Source organism: Schistocerca gregaria, chromosome 10 (genome assembly GCF_023897955.1).
Source record: "Schistocerca gregaria isolate iqSchGreg1 chromosome 10, iqSchGreg1.2, whole genome shotgun sequence".
In the NCBI taxonomy this organism is placed as follows: domain Eukaryota; kingdom Metazoa; phylum Arthropoda; class Insecta; order Orthoptera; family Acrididae; genus Schistocerca; species Schistocerca gregaria.
Genome location: NC_064929.1, coordinates 28967064 through 28985505, shown reverse-complemented (window position 1 = coordinate 28985505; position 18442 = coordinate 28967064).

Here is an 18442-nt window from a genome sequence, read left to right as displayed (position 1 = left end):
CAATCATACAGCACCTGAGGTAACAAACACATCTCGAGCCCCATTGTGCACTCCATTATTCATGCCAACTCAGTGCCTCGCTCTTTACTACTGTGTACTAATCTTGTCGTCCAACTGCAAAACACTGGGCCACAACAAGTTTCCGCGTCTCCATTGCACTGCGCATACTACAAAACGCTCCCCAAACTTGGCACTCACCCACGCAGCCGACTTTCCACGACGCTCACGCAACGCTCACGCTAGTGACAGCATTATTTATAGTTCGACGTCGCGCAAAAGCGAATGAGCACATTTCGCCTACGGCTTAGGCCGCCCTCCTAGAGTGGCTGCTCGGTGTCTGCAGGCAGCGAGGGTCTGCTAGCTTCCTGTGTTCGCACCTATGTCACCTGTGCTTGCTTGTCAGAGACAGACTATCGCAAAACATACAACTCACTCCATGAATTGATTGCTACGGCATCTGTTATCAGCAGTCAACAACTAGCAACACCAGTAGCAGCCGACTGCACGCAAAGAATAGGAATGTGCAGTGGGATTTACGTGAACTCGGCGCAAGGCAGATCTTTCCGACATAGACTTGAGAATCTTACGGGAACACTTGTACTGTTTCTAAATAAAGTGGTGGCGTGGGAGGAGGGTGCTTCCCGCGCACTAATAACAGCACGCTTGCCAATTGTGGATGCTAATCATTCGCTTGTATCTTCCTAGACACATCTGCAGGCTGAGAATTATTCCACTTGCATGGCAAGGTGCGCATGTAGGTGTGTTAAAAATTCTGGAGGCACTGGGTATTGATCCCAGTACCTCACGCTTACTAAGCGAGCCCTCTACCATCTGAGCTACGCCCGCCCCCCCGAAGACTAATGGTGCTACATACAGCCATATAGAAGACACAGACCCTTGCACTCCCATTATTCAGCAGACAAACACTACTCTCTATGTATCCGTTAGGGTGTCTTTCAGGTTTCGTGCATTCTGTATCGAATCGTAGTTGGCCACACTGAAAGTGGCACGTATAACGTCGAAAATAGAGTTCGGACACCGCTCTGAGTAAGACGAAGGTGTTGTCCACCCTCTAGACTTCAATGAGGTTACGCCGTGATACCTAAGACAGATCTGCACTCGATGACACCTCGATTACAGCCGGTCCCCACACTTACATCTTGCTCTCCTTACGTCAGTATACATCATATCAGTTTGTGACGCTGGCTTTGCAACATCTTGCGTGCCTTTAGGTTCGCCGCGACCAACACTTACAATGCACTGCCCACAAAAAATTGAGGCGCCGCGGCTTGAACCCTGCACCTTTCTCATGCGAAGCGAACGCTCTACCATCTCAGCTACGCCCCAGGCACGACCAAACTGCGCTATTCCCCATTCTTTGCGACTCTGATGCGCACGGACACGATGGTTGGTTGGTTTGTAGCGGTGAAGGGAGCAGAGTACAAAGGCGCGGACACGTTCATATACACAAAAGTTCCAAGTAGTTTCGATGCTCTGTTATTACAAATGCAAATTCCGTCTGTTTTTAACGTCTTAAATTGAAAGAGCCGTCACAAATTGCTCCGTTTTCACTCCTTGTCGACAATCATACAGCACCTGAGGTAACAAACACATCTCGAGCCCCATTGTGCACTCCATTATTCATGCCAACTCAGTGCCTCGCTCTTTACTACTGTGTACTAATCTTGTCGTCCAACTGCAAAACACTGGGCCACAACAAGTTTCCGCGTCTCCATTGCACTGCGCATACTACAAAACGCTCCCCAAACTTGGCACTCACCCACGCAGCCGACTTTTCCGACTTTCCACGACGCTCACGCAACGCTCACGCTAGTGACAGCATTATTTATAGTTCGACGTCGCGCCAATGCGAATGAGCACATTTCGCCTACGGCTTAGGCAGCCCTCCTAGTGTGGCTGCTCGGTGTCTGCAGGCAGCGAGGGTCTGCTAGCTTCCTGTGTTCGCACCTATGTCACCTGTGCTTGCTTGTCAGAGACAGACTATCGCAAAACATACAACTCACTCCATGAATTGATTGCTACGGCATCTGTCATCAGCAGTCACAACTAGCAACACCAGTAGCAGCCGACTGCACGCAAAGAATAGGAATGTGCAGTGGGATTTACGTGAACTCGGCGCAAGGCAGATCTTTCCGACATAGGCTTGAGAATCTTACGGGAACACTTGTACTGTTTCTAAATAAAGTGGTGGCGTGGGAGGAGGGTGCTTCCCGCGCACTAATAACAGCACGCTTGCCAATTGTGGATGCTAATCATTCGCTTGTATCTTCCTAGACACATCTGCAGGCTGAGAATTATTCCACTTGCATGGCAAGGTGCGCATGTAGGTGTGTTAAAAATTCTGGAGGCACTGGGTATTGATCCCAGTACCTCACGCTTACTAAGCGAGCCCTCTACCATCTGAGCTACGCCCGCCCCCCCGAAGACTAATGGTGCTACATACAGCCATATAGAAGACACAGACCCTTGCACTCCCATTATTCAGCAGACAAACACTACTCTCTATGTATCCGTTAGGGTGTCTTTCAGGTTTCGTGCATTCTGTATCGAATCGTAGTTGGCCACACTGAAAGTGGCACGTATAACGTCGAAAATAGAGTTCGGACACCGCTCTGAGTAAGACGAAGGTGTTGTCCACCCTCTAGACTTCAATGAGGTTAAGCCGTGATACCTAAGACAGATCTGCACTCGATGACACCTCGATTACAGCCGGTCCCCACACTTACATCTTGCTCTCCTTACGTCAGTATACATCATATCAGTTTGTGACGCTGGCTTTGCAACATCTTGCGTGCCTTTAGGTTCGCCGCGACCAACACTTACCATGCACTGCCCACAAAAAATTGAGGCGCCGCGGCCTGAACCCTGCACCTTTCTCATGCGAAGCGAACGCTCTACCATCTCAGCGACGCCCCAGGCACGACCAAACTGCGCTATTCCCCATTCTTTGCGACTCTGATGCGCACGGACACGATGGTTGGTTGGTTTGTAGCGGTGAAGGGAGCAGAGTACAAAGGCGCGGACACGTTCATATACACAAAAGTTCCAAGTAGTTTCGATGCTCTGGTATTACAAATGCAAATTCCGTCTGTTTTTAACGTCTTAAATTGAAAGAGCCGTCACAAATTGCTCCGTTTTCACTCCTTGTCGACAATCATACAGCACCTGAGGTAACAAACACATCTCGAGCCCCATTGTGCACTCCATTATTCATGCCAACTCAGTGCCTCGCTCTTTACTACTGTGTACTAATCTTGTCGTCCAACTGCAAAACACTGGGCCACAACAAGTTTCCGCGTCTCCATTGCACTGCGCATACTACAAAACGCTCCCCAAACTTGGCACTCACCCACGCAGCCTACTTTTCCGACTTTCCACGACGCTCACGCAATGCTCACGCTAGTGACAGCATTATTTATAGTTCGACGTCGCGCCAAAGCGAATGAGCACATTTCGCCTACGGCTTAGGCAGCCCTCCTAGTGTGGCTGCTCGGTGTCTGCAGGCAGCGAGGGTCTGCTAGCTTCCTGTGTTCGCACCTATGTCACCTGTGCTTGCTTGTCAGAGACAGACTATCGCAAAACATACAACTCACTCCATGAATTGATTGCTACGGCATCTGTTATCAGCAGTCACAACTAGCAACACCAGTAGCAGCCGACTGCACGCAAAGAATAGGAATGTGCAGTGGGATTTACGTGAACTCGGCGCAAGGCAGATCTTTCCGACATAGGCTTGAGAATCTTACGGGAACACTTGTACTGTTTCTAAGTAAAGTGTAGGCGTGGGAGGAGGGTGCTTCCCGCGCACTAATAACAGCACGCTTGCCAATTGTGGATGCTAATCATTCGCTTGTATCTTCCTAGACACATCTGCAGGCTGAGAATTATTCCACTTGCATGGCAAGGTGCGCATGTAGGTGTGTTAAAAATTCTGGAGGCACTGGGTATTGATCCCAGTACCTCACGCTTACTAAGCGAGCGCTCTACCATCTGAGATACGCCCGCCCCCCCCCCCCGAAGACTAATGGTGCTACATACAGCCATATAGAAGACACAGACCCTTGCACTCCCATTATTCAGCAGACAAACACTACTCTCTATGTATCCGTTAGGGTGTCTTTCAGGTTTCGTGCATTCTGTATCGAATCGTAGTTGGCCACACTGAAAGTGGCACGTATAACGTCGAAAATAGAGTTCGGACACCGCTCTGAGTAAGACGAAGGTGTTGTCCACCCTCTAGACTTCAATGAGGTTAAGCCGTGATACCTAAGACAGATCTGCACTCGATGACACCTCGATTACAGCCGGTCCCCACACTTACATCTTGCTCTCCTTACGTCAGTATACATCATATCAGTTTGTGACGCTGGCTTTGCAACATCTTGCGTGCCTTTAGGTTCGCCGCGACCAACACTTACAATGCACTGCCCACAAAAAATTGAGGCGCCGCGGCTTGAACCCTGCACCTTTCTCATGCGAAGCGAACGCTCCACCATCTCAGCTACGCCCCAGGCACGACCAAACTGCGCTATTCCCCATTCTTTGCGACTCTGATGCGCACGGACACGATGGTTGGTTGGTTTGTAGCGGTGAAGGGAGCAGAGTACAAAGGCGCGGACACGTTCATATACACAAAAGTTCCAAGTAGTTTCGATGCTCTGGTATTACAAATGCAAATTCCGTCTGTTTTTAACGTCTTAAATTGAAAGAGCCGTCACAAATTGCTCCGTTTTCACTCCTTGTCGACAATCATACAGCACCTGAGGTAACAAACACATCTCGAGCCCCATTGTGCACTCCATTATTCATGAAAACTCAGTGCCTCGCTCTTTACTACTGTGTACTAATCTTGTCGTCCAACTGCAAAACACTGGGCCACAACAAGTTTCCGCGTCTCCATTGCACTGCGCATACTACAAAACGCTCCCCAAACTTGGCACTCACCCACGCAGCCAACTTTTCCGACTTTCCACGACGCTCACGCAACGCTCACGCTAGTGACAGCATTATTTATAGTTCGACGTCGCGCAAAAGCGAATGAGCACATTTCGCCTACGGCTTAGGCCGCCCTCCTAGAGTGGCTGCTCGGTGTCTGCAGGCAGCGAGTGTCTGCTAGCTTCCTGTGTTCGCACCTATGTCACCTGTGCTTGCTTGTCAGAGACAGACTATCGCAAAACATACAACTCACTCCATGAATTGATTGCTACGGCATCTGTTATCAGCAGTCACAACTAGCAACACCAGTAGCAGCCGACTGCACGCAAAGAATAGGAATGTGCAGTGGGATTTACGTGAACTCGGCGCAAGGCAGATCTTTCCGACATAGGCTTGAGAATCTTACGGGAACACTTGTACTGTTTCTAAATAAAGTGGTGGCGTGGGAGGAGGGTGCTTCCCGCGCACTAATAACAACACGCTTGCCAATTGTGGATGCTAATCATTCGCATGTATCTTCGTAGACACATCTGCAGGCTGAGAATTATTCCACTTGCATGGCAAGGTGCGCATGTAGGTGTGTTAAAAATTCTGGAGGCACTGGGTATTGATCCCAGTACCTAACGCTTACTAAGCGAGCCCTCTACCATCTGAGCTACGCCCGCCTCCCCGAAGACTAATGGTGCTACTTACAGCCATATAGAAGACACAGACCCTTGCACTCCCATTATTCAGCAGACAAACACTACTCTCTATGTATCCGTTAGGGTGTCTTTCAGGTTTCGTGCATTCTGTATCGAATCGTAGTTGGCCACACTGAAAGTGGCACGTATAACGTCGAAAATAGAGTTCGGACACCGCTCTGAGTAAGACGAAGGTGATGTCCACCCTCTAGACTTCAATGAGGTTAAGCCGTGATACCTAAGACAGATCTGCACTCGATGCCACCTCGATTACAGCCGGTCCCCACACTTACAACTTGCTCTCCTTACGTCAGTATACATCATATCAGTTTGTGACGCTGGCTTTGCAACATCTTGCGTGCCTTTAGGTTCGCCGCGACCAACACTTACAATGCACTGCCCACAAAAAATTGAGGCGCCGCGGCTTGAACCCTGCACCTTTCTCATGCGAAGCGAACGCTCTACCATCTCAGCTACGCCCCAGGCACGACCAAACTGCGCTATTCCCCATTCTTTGCGACTCTGATGCGCACGGACACGATGGTTGGTTGGTTTGTAGCGGTGAAGGGAGCAGAGTACAAAGGCGCGGACACGTTCATATACACAAAAGTTCCAAGTAGTTTCGATGCTCTGGTATTACAAATGCAAATTCCATCTGTTTTTAACGTCTTAAATTGAAAGAGCCGTCACAAATTGCTCCGTTTTCACTCCTTGTCGACAATCATACAGCACCTGAGGTAACAAACACATCTCGAGCCCCATTGTGCACTCCATTATTCATGAAAACTCAGTGCCTCGCTCTTTACTACTGTGTACTAATCTTGTCGTCCAACTGCAAAACACTGGGCCACAACAAGTTTCCGCGTCTCCATTGCACTGCGCATACTACAAAACGCTCCCCAAACTTGGCACTCACCCACGCAGCCAACTTTTCCGACTTTCCACGACGCTCACGCTAGTGACAGCATTATTTATAGTTCGACGTCGCGCAAAAGCGAATGAGCACATTTCGCCTACGGCTTAGGCCGCCCTCCTAGAGTGGCTGCTCGGTGTCTGCAGGCAGCGAGGGTCTGCTAGCTTCCTGTGTTCGCACCTATGTCACCTGTGCTTGCTTGTCAGAGACAGACTATCGCAAAACATACAACTCACTCCATGAATTGATTGCTACGGCATCTGTTATCAGCAGTCACAACTAGCAACACCAGTAGCAGCCGACTGCACGCAAAGAATAGGAATGTGCAGTGGGATTTACGTGAACTCGGCGCAAGGCAGATCTTTCCGACATAGGCTTGAGAATCTTACGGGAACACTTGTACTGTTTCTAAATAAAGTGTAGGCGTGGGAGGAGGGTGCTTCCCGCGCACTAATAACAGCACGCTTGCCAATTGTGGATGCTAATCATTCGCTTGTATCTTCCTAGACACATCTGCAGGCTGAGAATTATTCCACTTGCATGGCAAGGTGCGCATGTAGGTGTGTTAAAAATTCTGGAGGCACTGGGTATTGATCCCAGTACCTCACACTTACTAAGCGAGCGCTCTACCATCTGAGCTACGCCCGCCCCCCCGAAGACTAATGGTGCTACTTACAGCCATATAGAAGACACAGACCCTTGCACTCCCATTATTCAGCAGACAAACACTACTCTCTATGTATCCGTTAGGGTGTCTTTCAGGTTTCGTGCATTCTGTATCGAATCGTAGTTGGCCACACTGAAAGTGGCACGTATAACGTCGAAAATAGAGTTCGGACACCGCTCTGAGTAAGACGAAGGTGTTGTCCACCCTCTAGACTTCAATGAGGTTAAGCCGTGATACCTAAGACAGATCTGCACTCGATGACACCTCGATTACAGCCGGTCCCCACACTTACATCTTGCTTTCCTTACGTCAGTATACATCATATCAGTTTGTGACGCTGGCTTTGCAACATCTTGCGTGCCTTTAGGTTCACCGCGACCAACACTTACAATGCACTGCCCACAAAAAATTGAGGCGCCGCGGCTTGAACCCTGCACCTTTCTCATGCGAAGCGAACGCTCTACCATCTCAGCTACGCCCCAGGCACGACCAAACTGCGCTATTCCCCATTCTTTGCGACTCTGATGCGCACGGACACGATGGTTGGTTGGTTTGTAGCGGTGAAGGGAGCAGAGTACAAAGGCGCGGACACGTTCATATACACAAAAGTTCCAAGTAGTTTCGATGCTCTGGTATTACAAATGCAAATTCCGTCTGTTTTTAACGTCTTAAATTGAAAGAGCCGTCACAAATTGCTCCGTTTTCACTCCTTGTCGACAATCATACAGCACCTGAGGTAACAAACACATCTCGAGCCCCATTATGCACTCCATTATTCATGCCAACTCAGTGCCTCGCTCTTTACTACTGTGTACTAATCTTGTCGTCCAACTGCAAAACACTGGGCCACAACAAGTTTCCGCGTCTCCATTGCACTGCGCATACTACAAAACGCTCCCCAAACTTGGCACTCACCCACGCAGCCGACTTTTCCGACTTTCCACGACGCTCACGCTAGTGACAGCATTATTTATAGTTCGACGTCGCGCAAAAGCGAATGAGCACATTTCGCCTACGGCTTAGGCCGCCCTCCTAGAGTGGCTGCTCGGTGTCTGCAGGCAGCGAGGGTCTGCTAGCTTCCTGTGTTCGCACCTATGTCACCTGTGCTTGCTTGTCAGAGACAGACTATCGCAAAACATACAACTCACTCCATGAATTGATTGCTACGGCATCTGTTATCAGCAGTCACAACTAGCAACACCAGTAGCAGCCGACTGCACGCAAAGAATAGGAATGTGCAGTGGGATTTACGTGAACTCGGCGCAAGGCAGATCTTTCCGACATAGACTTGAGAATCTTACGGGAACACTTGTACTGTTTCTAAATAAAGTGGTGGCGTGGGAGGAGGGTGCTTCCCGCGCACTAATAACAGCACGCTTGCCAATTGTGGATGCTAATCATTCGCTTGTATCTTCCTAGACACATCTGCAGGCTGAGAATTATTCCACTTGCATGGCAAGGTGCGCATGTAGGTGTGTTAAAAATTCTGGAGGCACTGGGTATTGATCCCAGTACCTCACGCTTACTAAGCGAGCCCTCTACCATCTGAGCTACGCCCGCCCCCCCGAAGACTAATGGTGCTACATACAGCCATATAGAAGACACAGACCCTTGCACTCCCATTATTCAGCAGACAAACACTACTCTCTATGTATCCGTTAGGGTGTCTTTCAGGTTTCGTGCATTCTGTATCGAATCGTAGTTGGCCACACTGAAAGTGGCACGTATAACGTCGAAAATAGAGTTCGGACACCGCTCTGAGTAAGACGAAGGTGTTGTCCACCCTCTAGACTTCAATGAGGTTACGCCGTGATACCTAAGACAGATCTGCACTCGATGACACCTCGATTACAGCCGGTCCCCACACTTACATCTTGCTCTCCTTACGTCAGTATACATCATATCAGTTTGTGACGCTGGCTTTGCAACATCTTGCGTGCCTTTAGGTTCGCCGCGACCAACACTTACAATGCACTGCCCACAAAAAATTGAGGCGCCGCGGCTTGAACCCTGCACCTTTCTCATGCGAAGCGAACGCTCTACCATCTCAGCTACGCCCCAGGCACGACCAAACTGCGCTATTCCCCATTCTTTGCGACTCTGATGCGCACGGACACGATGGTTGGTTGGTTTGTAGCGGTGAAGGGAGCAGAGTACAAAGGCGCGGACACGTTCATATACACAAAAGTTCCAAGTAGTTTCGATGCTCTGTTATTACAAATGCAAATTCCGTCTGTTTTTAACGTCTTAAATTGAAAGAGCCGTCACAAATTGCTCCGTTTTCACTCCTTGTCGACAATCATACAGCACCTGAGGTAACAAACACATCTCGAGCCCCATTGTGCACTCCATTATTCATGCCAACTCAGTGCCTCGCTCTTTACTACTGTGTACTAATCTTGTCGTCCAACTGCAAAACACTGGGCCACAACAAGTTTCCGCGTCTCCATTGCACTGCGCATACTACAAAACGCTCCCCAAACTTGGCACTCACCCACGCAGCCGACTTTTCCGACTTTCCACGACGCTCACGCAACGCTCACGCTAGTGACAGCATTATTTATAGTTCGACGTCGCGCAAAAGCGAATGAGCACATTTCGCCTACGGCTTAGGCCGCCCTCCTAGAGTGGCTGCTCGGTGTCTGCAGGCAGCGAGGGTCTGCTAGCTTCCTGTGTTCGCACCTATGTCACCTGTGCTTGCTTGTCAGAGACAGACTATCGCAAAACATACAACTCACTCCATGAATTGATTGCTACGGCATCTGTTATCAGCAGTCAACAACTAGCAACACCAGTAGCAGCCGACTGCACGCAAAGAATAGGAATGTGCAGTGGGATTTACGTGAACTCGGCGCAAGGCAGATCTTTCCGACATAGACTTGAGAATCTTACGGGAACACTTGTACTGTTTCTAAATAAAGTGGTGGCGTGGGAGGAGGGTGCTTCCCGCGCACTAATAACAGCACGCTTGCCAATTGTGGATGCTAATCATTCGCTTGTATCTTCCTAGACACATCTGCAGGCTGAGAATTATTCCACTTGCATGGCAAGGTGCGCATGTAGGTGTGTTAAAAATTCTGGAGGCACTGGGTATTGATCCCAGTACCTCACGCTTACTAAGCGAGCCCTCTACCATCTGAGCTACGCCCGCCCCCCCGAAGACTAATGGTGCTACATACAGCCATATAGAAGACACAGACCCTTGCACTCCCATTATTCAGCAGACAAACACTACTCTCTATGTATCCGTTAGGGTGTCTTTCAGGTTTCGTGCATTCTGTATCGAATCGTAGTTGGCCACACTGAAAGTGGCACGTATAACGTCGAAAATAGAGTTCGGACACCGCTCTGAGTAAGACGAAGGTGTTGTCCACCCTCTAGACTTCAATGAGGTTACGCCGTGATACCTAAGACAGATCTGCACTCGATGACACCTCGATTACAGCCGGTCCCCACACTTACATCTTGCTCTCCTTACGTCAGTATACATCATATCAGTTTGTGACGCTGGCTTTGCAACATCTTGCGTGCCTTTAGGTTCGCCGCGACCAACACTTACAATGCACTGCCCACAAAAAATTGAGGCGCCGCGGCTTGAACCCTGCACCTTTCTCATGCGAAGCGAACGCTCTACCATCTCAGCTACGCCCCAGGCACGACCAAACTGCGCTATTCCCCATTCTTTGCGACTCTGATGCGCACGGACACGATGGTTGGTTGGTTTGTAGCGGTGAAGGGAGCAGAGTACAAAGGCGCGGACACGTTCATATACACAAAAGTTCCAAGTAGTTTCGATGCTCTGTTATTACAAATGCAAATTCCGTCTGTTTTTAACGTCTTAAATTGAAAGAGCCGTCACAAATTGCTCCGTTTTCACTCCTTGTCGACAATCATACAGCACCTGAGGTAACAAACACATCTCGAGCCCCATTGTGCACTCCATTATTCATGCCAACTCAGTGCCTCGCTCTTTACTACTGTGTACTAATCTTGTCGTCCAACTGCAAAACACTGGGCCACAACAAGTTTCCGCGTCTCCATTGCACTGCGCATACTACAAAACGCTCCCCAAACTTGGCACTCACCCACGCAGCCGACTTTTCCGACTTTCCACGACGCTCACGCAACGCTCACGCTAGTGACAGCATTATTTATAGTTCGACGTCGCGCAAAAGCGAATGAGCACATTTCGCCTACGGCTTAGGCCGCCCTCCTAGAGTGGCTGCTCGGTGTCTGCAGGCAGCGAGGGTCTGCTAGCTTCCTGTGTTCGCACCTATGTCACCTGTGCTTGCTTGTCAGAGACAGACTATCGCAAAACATACAACTCACTCCATGAATTGATTGCTACGGCATCTGTTATCAGCAGTCACAACTAGCAACACCAGTAGCAGCCGACTGCACGCAAAGAATAGGAATGTGCAGTGGGATTTACGTGAACTCGGCGCAAGGCAGATCTTTCCGACATAGGCTTGAGAATCTTACGGGAACACTTGTACTGTTTCTAAATAAAGTGTAGGCGTGGGAGGAGGGTGCTTCCCGCGCACTAATAACAGCACGCTTGCCAATTGTGGATGCTAATCATTCGCTTGTATCTTCCTAGACACATCTGCAGGCTGAGAATTATTCCACTTGCATGGCAAGGTGCGCATGTAGGTGTGTTAAAAATTCTGGAGGCACTGGGTATTGATCCCAGTACCTCACGCTTACTAAGCGAGCGCTCTACCATCTGAGCTACGCCCGCCCCCCCGAAGACTAATGGTGCTACATACAGCCATATAGAAGACACAGACCCTTGCACTCCCATTATTCAGCAGACAAACACTACTCTCTATGTATCCGTTAGGGTGTCTTTCAGGTTTCGTGCATTCTGTATCGAATCGTAGTTGGCCACACTGAAAGTGGCACGTATAACGTCGAAAATAGAGTTCGGACACCGCTCTGAGTAAGACGAAGGTGTTGTCCACCCTCTAGACTTCAATGAGGTTAAGCCGTGATACCTAAGGCAGATCTGCACTCGATGACACCTCGATTACAGCCGGTCCCCACACTTACATCTTGCTCTCCTTACGTCAGTATACATCATATCAGTTTGTGACGCTGGCTTTGCAACATCTTGCGTGCCTTTAGGTTCGCCGCGACCAACACTTACAATGCACTGCCCACAAAAAATTGAGGCGCCGCGGCTTGAACCCTGCACCTTTCTCATGCGAAGCGAACGCTCTACCATCTCAGCTACGCCCCAGGCACGACCAAACTGCGCTATTCCCCATTCTTTGCGACTCTGATGCGCACGGACACGATGGTTGGTTGGTTTGTAGCGGTGAAGGGAGCAGAGTACAAAGCCGCGGACACGTTCATATACACAAAAGTTCCAAGTAGTTTCGATGCTCTGGTATTACAAATGCAAATTCCGTCTGTTTTTAACGTCTTAAATTGAAAGAGCCGTCACAAATTGCTCCGTTTTCACTCCTTGTCGACAATCATACAGCACCTGAGGTAACAAACACATCTCGAGCCCCATTGTGCACTCCATTATTCATGCCAACTCAGTGCCTCGCTCTTTACTACTGTGTACTAATCTTGTCGTCCAACTGCAAAACACTGGGCCACAACAAGTTTCCGCGTCTCCATTGCACTGCGCATACTACAAAACGCTCCCCAAACTTGGCACTCACCCACGCAGCCGACTTTTCCGACTTTCCACGACGCTCACGCTAGTGACAGCATTATTTATAGTTCGACGTCGCGCCAAAGCGAATGAGCACATTTCGCCTACGGCTTAGGCAGCCCTCCTAGTGTGGCTGCTCGGTGTCTGCAGGCAGCGAGGGTCTGCTAGCTTCCTGTGTTCGCACCTATGTCACCTGTGCTTGCTTGTCAGAGACAGACTATCGCAAAACATACAACTCACTCCATGAATTGATTGCTACGGCATCTGTTATCAGCAGTCACAACTAGCAACACCAGTAGCAGCCGACTGCACGCAAAGAATAGGAATGTGCAGTGGGATTTACGTGAACTCGGCGCAAGGCAGATCTTTCCGACATAGGCTTGAGAATCTTACGGGAACACTTGTACTGTTTCTAAATAAAGTGTAGGCGTGGGAGGAGTGTGCTTCCCGCGCACTAATAACAGCACGCTTGCCAATTGTGGATGCTAATCATTCGCTTGTATCTTCCTAGACACATCTGCAGGCTGAGAATTATTCCACTTGCATGGCAAGGTGCGCATGTAGGTGTGTTAAAAATTCTGGAGGCACTGGGTATTGATCCCAGTACCTCACGCTTACTAAGCGAGCGCTCTACCATCTGAGCTACGCCCGCCCCCCCGAAGACTAATGGTGCTACATACAGCCATATAGAAGACACAGACCCTTGCACTCCCATTATTCAGCAGACAAACACTACTCTCTATGTATCCGTTAGGGTGTCTTTCAGGTTTCGTGCATTCTGTATCGAATCGTAGTTGGCCACACTGAAAGTGGCACGTATAACGTCGAAAATAGAGTTCGGACACCGCTCTGAGTAAGACGAAGGTGTTGTCCACCCTCTAGACTTCAATGAGGTTAAGCCGTGATACCTAAGACAGATCTGCACTCGATGACACCTCGATTACAGCCGGTCCCCACACTTACATCTTGCTCTCCTTACGTCAGTATACATCATATCAGTTTGTGACGCTGGCTTTGCAACATCTTGCGTGCCTTTAGGTTCGCCGCGACCAACACTTACAATGCACTGCCCACAAAAAATTCAGGCGCCGCGGCTTGAACCCTGCACCTTTCTCATGCGAAGCGAACGCTCTACCATCTCAGCTACGCCCCAGGCACGACCAAACTGCGCTATTCCCCATTCTTTGCGACTCTGATGCGCACGGACACGAAGGTTGGTTGGTTTGTAGCGGTGAAGGGAGCAGAGTACAAAGGCGCGGACACGTTCATATACACAAAAGTTCCAAGTAGTTTCGATGCTCTGGTATTACAAATGCAAATTCCGTCTGTTTTTAACGTCTTAAATTGAAAGAGCCGTCACAAATTGCTCCGTTTTCACTCCTTGTCGACAATCATACAGCACCTGAGGTAACAAACACATCTCGAGCCCCATTGTGCACTCCATTATTCATGCCAACTCAGTGCCTCGCTCTTTACTACTGTGTACTAATCTTGTCGTCCAACTGCAAAACACTGGGCCACAACAAGTTTCCGCGTCTCCATTGCACTGCGCATACTACAAAACGCTCCCCAAACTTGGCACTCACCCACGCAGCCGACTTTTCCGACTTTCCACGACGCTCACGCAACGCTCACGCTAGTGACAGCATTATTTATAGTTCGACGTCGCGCCAAAGCGAATGAGCACATTTCGCCTACGGCTTAGGCAGCCCTCCTAGTGTGGCTGCTCGGTGTCTGCAGGCAGCGAGGGTCTGCTAGCTTCCTGTGTTCGCACCTATGTCACCTGTGCTTGCTTGTCAGAGACAGACTATCGCAAAACATACAACTCACTCCATGAATTGATTGCTACGGCATCTGTTATCAGCAGTCACAACTAGCAACACCAGTAGCAGCCGACTGCACGCAAAGAATAGGAATGTGCAGTGGGATTTACGTGAACTCGGCGCAAGGCAGATCTTTCCGACATAAGCTTGAGAATCTTACGGGAACACTTGTACTGTTTCTAAATAAAGTGGTGGCGTGGGAGGAGGGTGCTTCCCGCGCACTAATAACAGCACGCTTGCCAATTGTGGATGCTAATCATTCGCTTGTATCTTCCTAGACACATCTGCAGGCTGAGAATTATTCCACTTGCATGGCAAGGTGCGCATGTAGGTGTGTTAAAAAATCTGGAGGCACTGGGTATTGATCCCAGTACCTCACGCTTACTAAGCGAGCCCTCTACCATCTGAGCTACGCCCGCCCCCCCGAAGACTGATGGTGCTACATACAGCCATATAGAAGACACAGACCCTTGCACTCCCATTATTCAGCAGACAAACACTACTCTCTATGTATCCGTTAGGGTGTCTTTCAGGTTTCGTGCATTCTGTATCGAATCGTAGTTGGCCACACTGAAAGTGGCACGTATAACGTCGAAAATAGAGTTCGGACACCGCTCTGAGTAAGACGAAGGTGTTGTCCACCCTCTAGACTTCAATGAGGTTAAGCCGTGATACCTAAGACAGATCTGCACTCGATGACACCTCGATTACAGCCGGTCCCCACACTTACATCTTGCTCTCCTTACGTCAGTATACATCATATCAGTTTGTGACGCTGGCTTTGCAACATCTTGCGTGCCTTTAGGTTCGCCGCGACCAACACTTACAATGCACTGCCCACAAAAAATTGAGGCGCCGCGGCTTGAACCCTGCACCTTTCTCATGCGAAGCGAACGCTCTACCATCTCAGCTACGCCCCAGGCACGACCAAACTGCGCTATTCCCCATTCTTTGCGACTCTGATGCGCACGGACACGATGGTTGGTTGGTTTGTAGCGGTGAAGGGAGCAGAGTACAAAGGCGCGGACACGTTCATATACACAAAAGTTCCAAGTAGTTTCGATGCTCTGGTATTACAAATGCAAATTCCGTCTGTTTTTAACGTCTTAAATTGAAAGAGCCGTCACAAATTGCTCCGTTTTCACTCCTTGTCGACAATCATACAGCACCTGAGGTAACAAACACATCTCGAGCCCCATTGTGCACTCCATTATTCATGCCAACTCAGTGCCTCGCTCTTTACTACTGTGTACTAATCTTGTCGTCCAACTGCAAAACACTGGGCCACAACAAGTTTCCGCGTTTCCATTGCACTGCGCATACTACAAAACGCTCCCCAAACTTGGCACTCACCCACGCAGCCGACTTTTCCGACTTTCCACGACGCTCACGCAACGCTCACGCTAGTGACAGCATTATTTATAGTTCGACGTCGCGCAAAAGCGAATCAGCACATTTCGCCTACGGCTTAGGCCGCCCTCCTAGAGTGGCTGCTCGGTGTCTGCAGGCAGCGAGGGTCAGCTAGCTTCCTGTGTTCGCACCTATGTCACCTGTGCTTGCTTGTCAGAGACAGACTATCGCAAAACATACAACTCACTCCATGAATTGATTGCTACGGCATCTGTTATCAGCAGTCACAACTAGCAACACCAGTAGCAGCCGACTGCACGCAAAGAATAAGAATGTGCAGTGGGATTTACGTGAACTCGGCGCAAGGCAGATCCTTCCGACATAAGCTTGAGAATCTTACGGGAACACTTGTACTGTTTCTAAATAAAGTGGTGGCGTGGGAGGAGGGTGCTTCCCGCGCACTAATAACAGCACGCTTGCCAATTGTGGATGCTAATCATTCGCTTGTATCTTCCTAGACACATCTGCAGGCTGAGAATTATTCCACTTGCATGGCAAGGTGCGCATGTAGGTGTGTTAAAAAATCTGGAGGCACTGGGTATTGATCCCAGTACCTCACGCTTACTAAGCGAGCCCTCTACCATCTGAGCTACGCCCGCCCCCCCGAAGACTGATGGTGCTACATACAGCCATATAGAAGACACAGACCCTTGCACTCCCATTATTCAGCAGACAAACACTACTCTCTATGTATCCGTTAGGGTGTCTTTCAGGTTTCGTGCATTCTGTATCGAATCGTAGTTGGCCACACTGAAAGTGGCACGTATAACGTCGAAAATAGAGTTCGGACACCGCTCTGAGTAAGACGAAGGTGTTGTCCACCCTCTAGACTTCAATGAGGTTAAGCCGTGATACCTAAGACAGACCTGCACTCGATGACACCTCGATTACAGCCGGTCCCCACACTTACATCTTGCTCTCCTTACGTCAGTATACATCATATCAGTTTGTGACGCTGGCTTTGCAACATCTTGCGTGCCTTTAGGTTCGCCGCGACCAACACTTACAATGCACTGCCCACAAAAAATTGAGGCGCCGCGGCTTGAACCCTGCACCTTTCTCATGCGAAGCGAACGCTCTACCGTCTCAGCTACGCCCCAGGCACGACCAAACTGCGCTATTCCCCATTCTTTGCGACTCTGATGCGCACGGACACGATGGTTGGTTGGTTTGTAGCGGTGAAGGGAGCAGAGTACAAAGGCGCGGACACGTTCATATACACAAAAGTTCCAAGTAGTTTCGATGCTCTGGTATTACAAATGCATATTCCGTCTGTTTTTAACGTCTTAAATTGAAAGAGCCGTCACAAATTGCTCCGTTTTCACTCCTTGTCGACAATCATACAGCACCTGAGGTAACAAACACATCTCGAGCCCCATTGTGCACTCCATTATTCATGCCAACTCAGTGCCTCGCTCTTTACTACTGTGTACTAATCTTGTCGTCCAACTGCAAAACACTGGGCCACAACAAGTTTCCGCGTCTCCATTGCACTGCGCATACTACAAAACGCTCCCCAAACTTGGCACTCACCCACGCAGCCGACTTTTCCGACTTTCCACGACGCTCACGCTAGTGACAGCATTATTTATAGTTCGACGTCGCGCAAAAGCGAATGAGCACATTTCGCCTACGGCTTAGGCCGCCCTCCTAGAGTGGCTGCTCGGTGTCTGCAGGCAGCGAGGGTCTGCTAGCTTCCTGTGTTCGCACCTATGTCACCTGTGCTTGCTTGTCAGAGACAGACTATCGCAAAACATACAACTCACTCCATGAATTGATTGCTACGGCATCTGTTATCAGCAGTCAACAACTAGCAACACCAGTAGCAGCCGACTGCACGCAAAGAATAGGAATGTGCAGTGGGATTTACGTGAACTCGGCGCAAGGCAGATCTTTCCGACATAAGCTTGAGAATCTTACGGGAACACTTGTACTGTTTCTAAATAAAGTGGTGGCGTGGGAGGAGGGTGCTTCCCGCGCACTAATAACAGCACGCTTGCCAATTGTGGATGCTAATCATTCGCTTGTATCTTCCTAGACACATCTGCAGGCTGAGAATTATTCCACTTGCATGGCAAGGTGCGCATGTAGGTGTGTTAAAAAATCTGGAGGCACTGGGTATTGATCCAAGTACCTCACGCTTACTAAGCGAGCCCTCTACCATCTGAGCTACGCCCGCCCCCCCGAAGACTGATGGTGCTACATACAGCCATATAGAAGACACAGACCCTTGCACTCCCATTATTCAGCAGACAAACACTACTCTCTATGTATCCGTTAGGGTGTCTTTCAGGTTTCGTGCATTCTGTATCGAATCGTAGT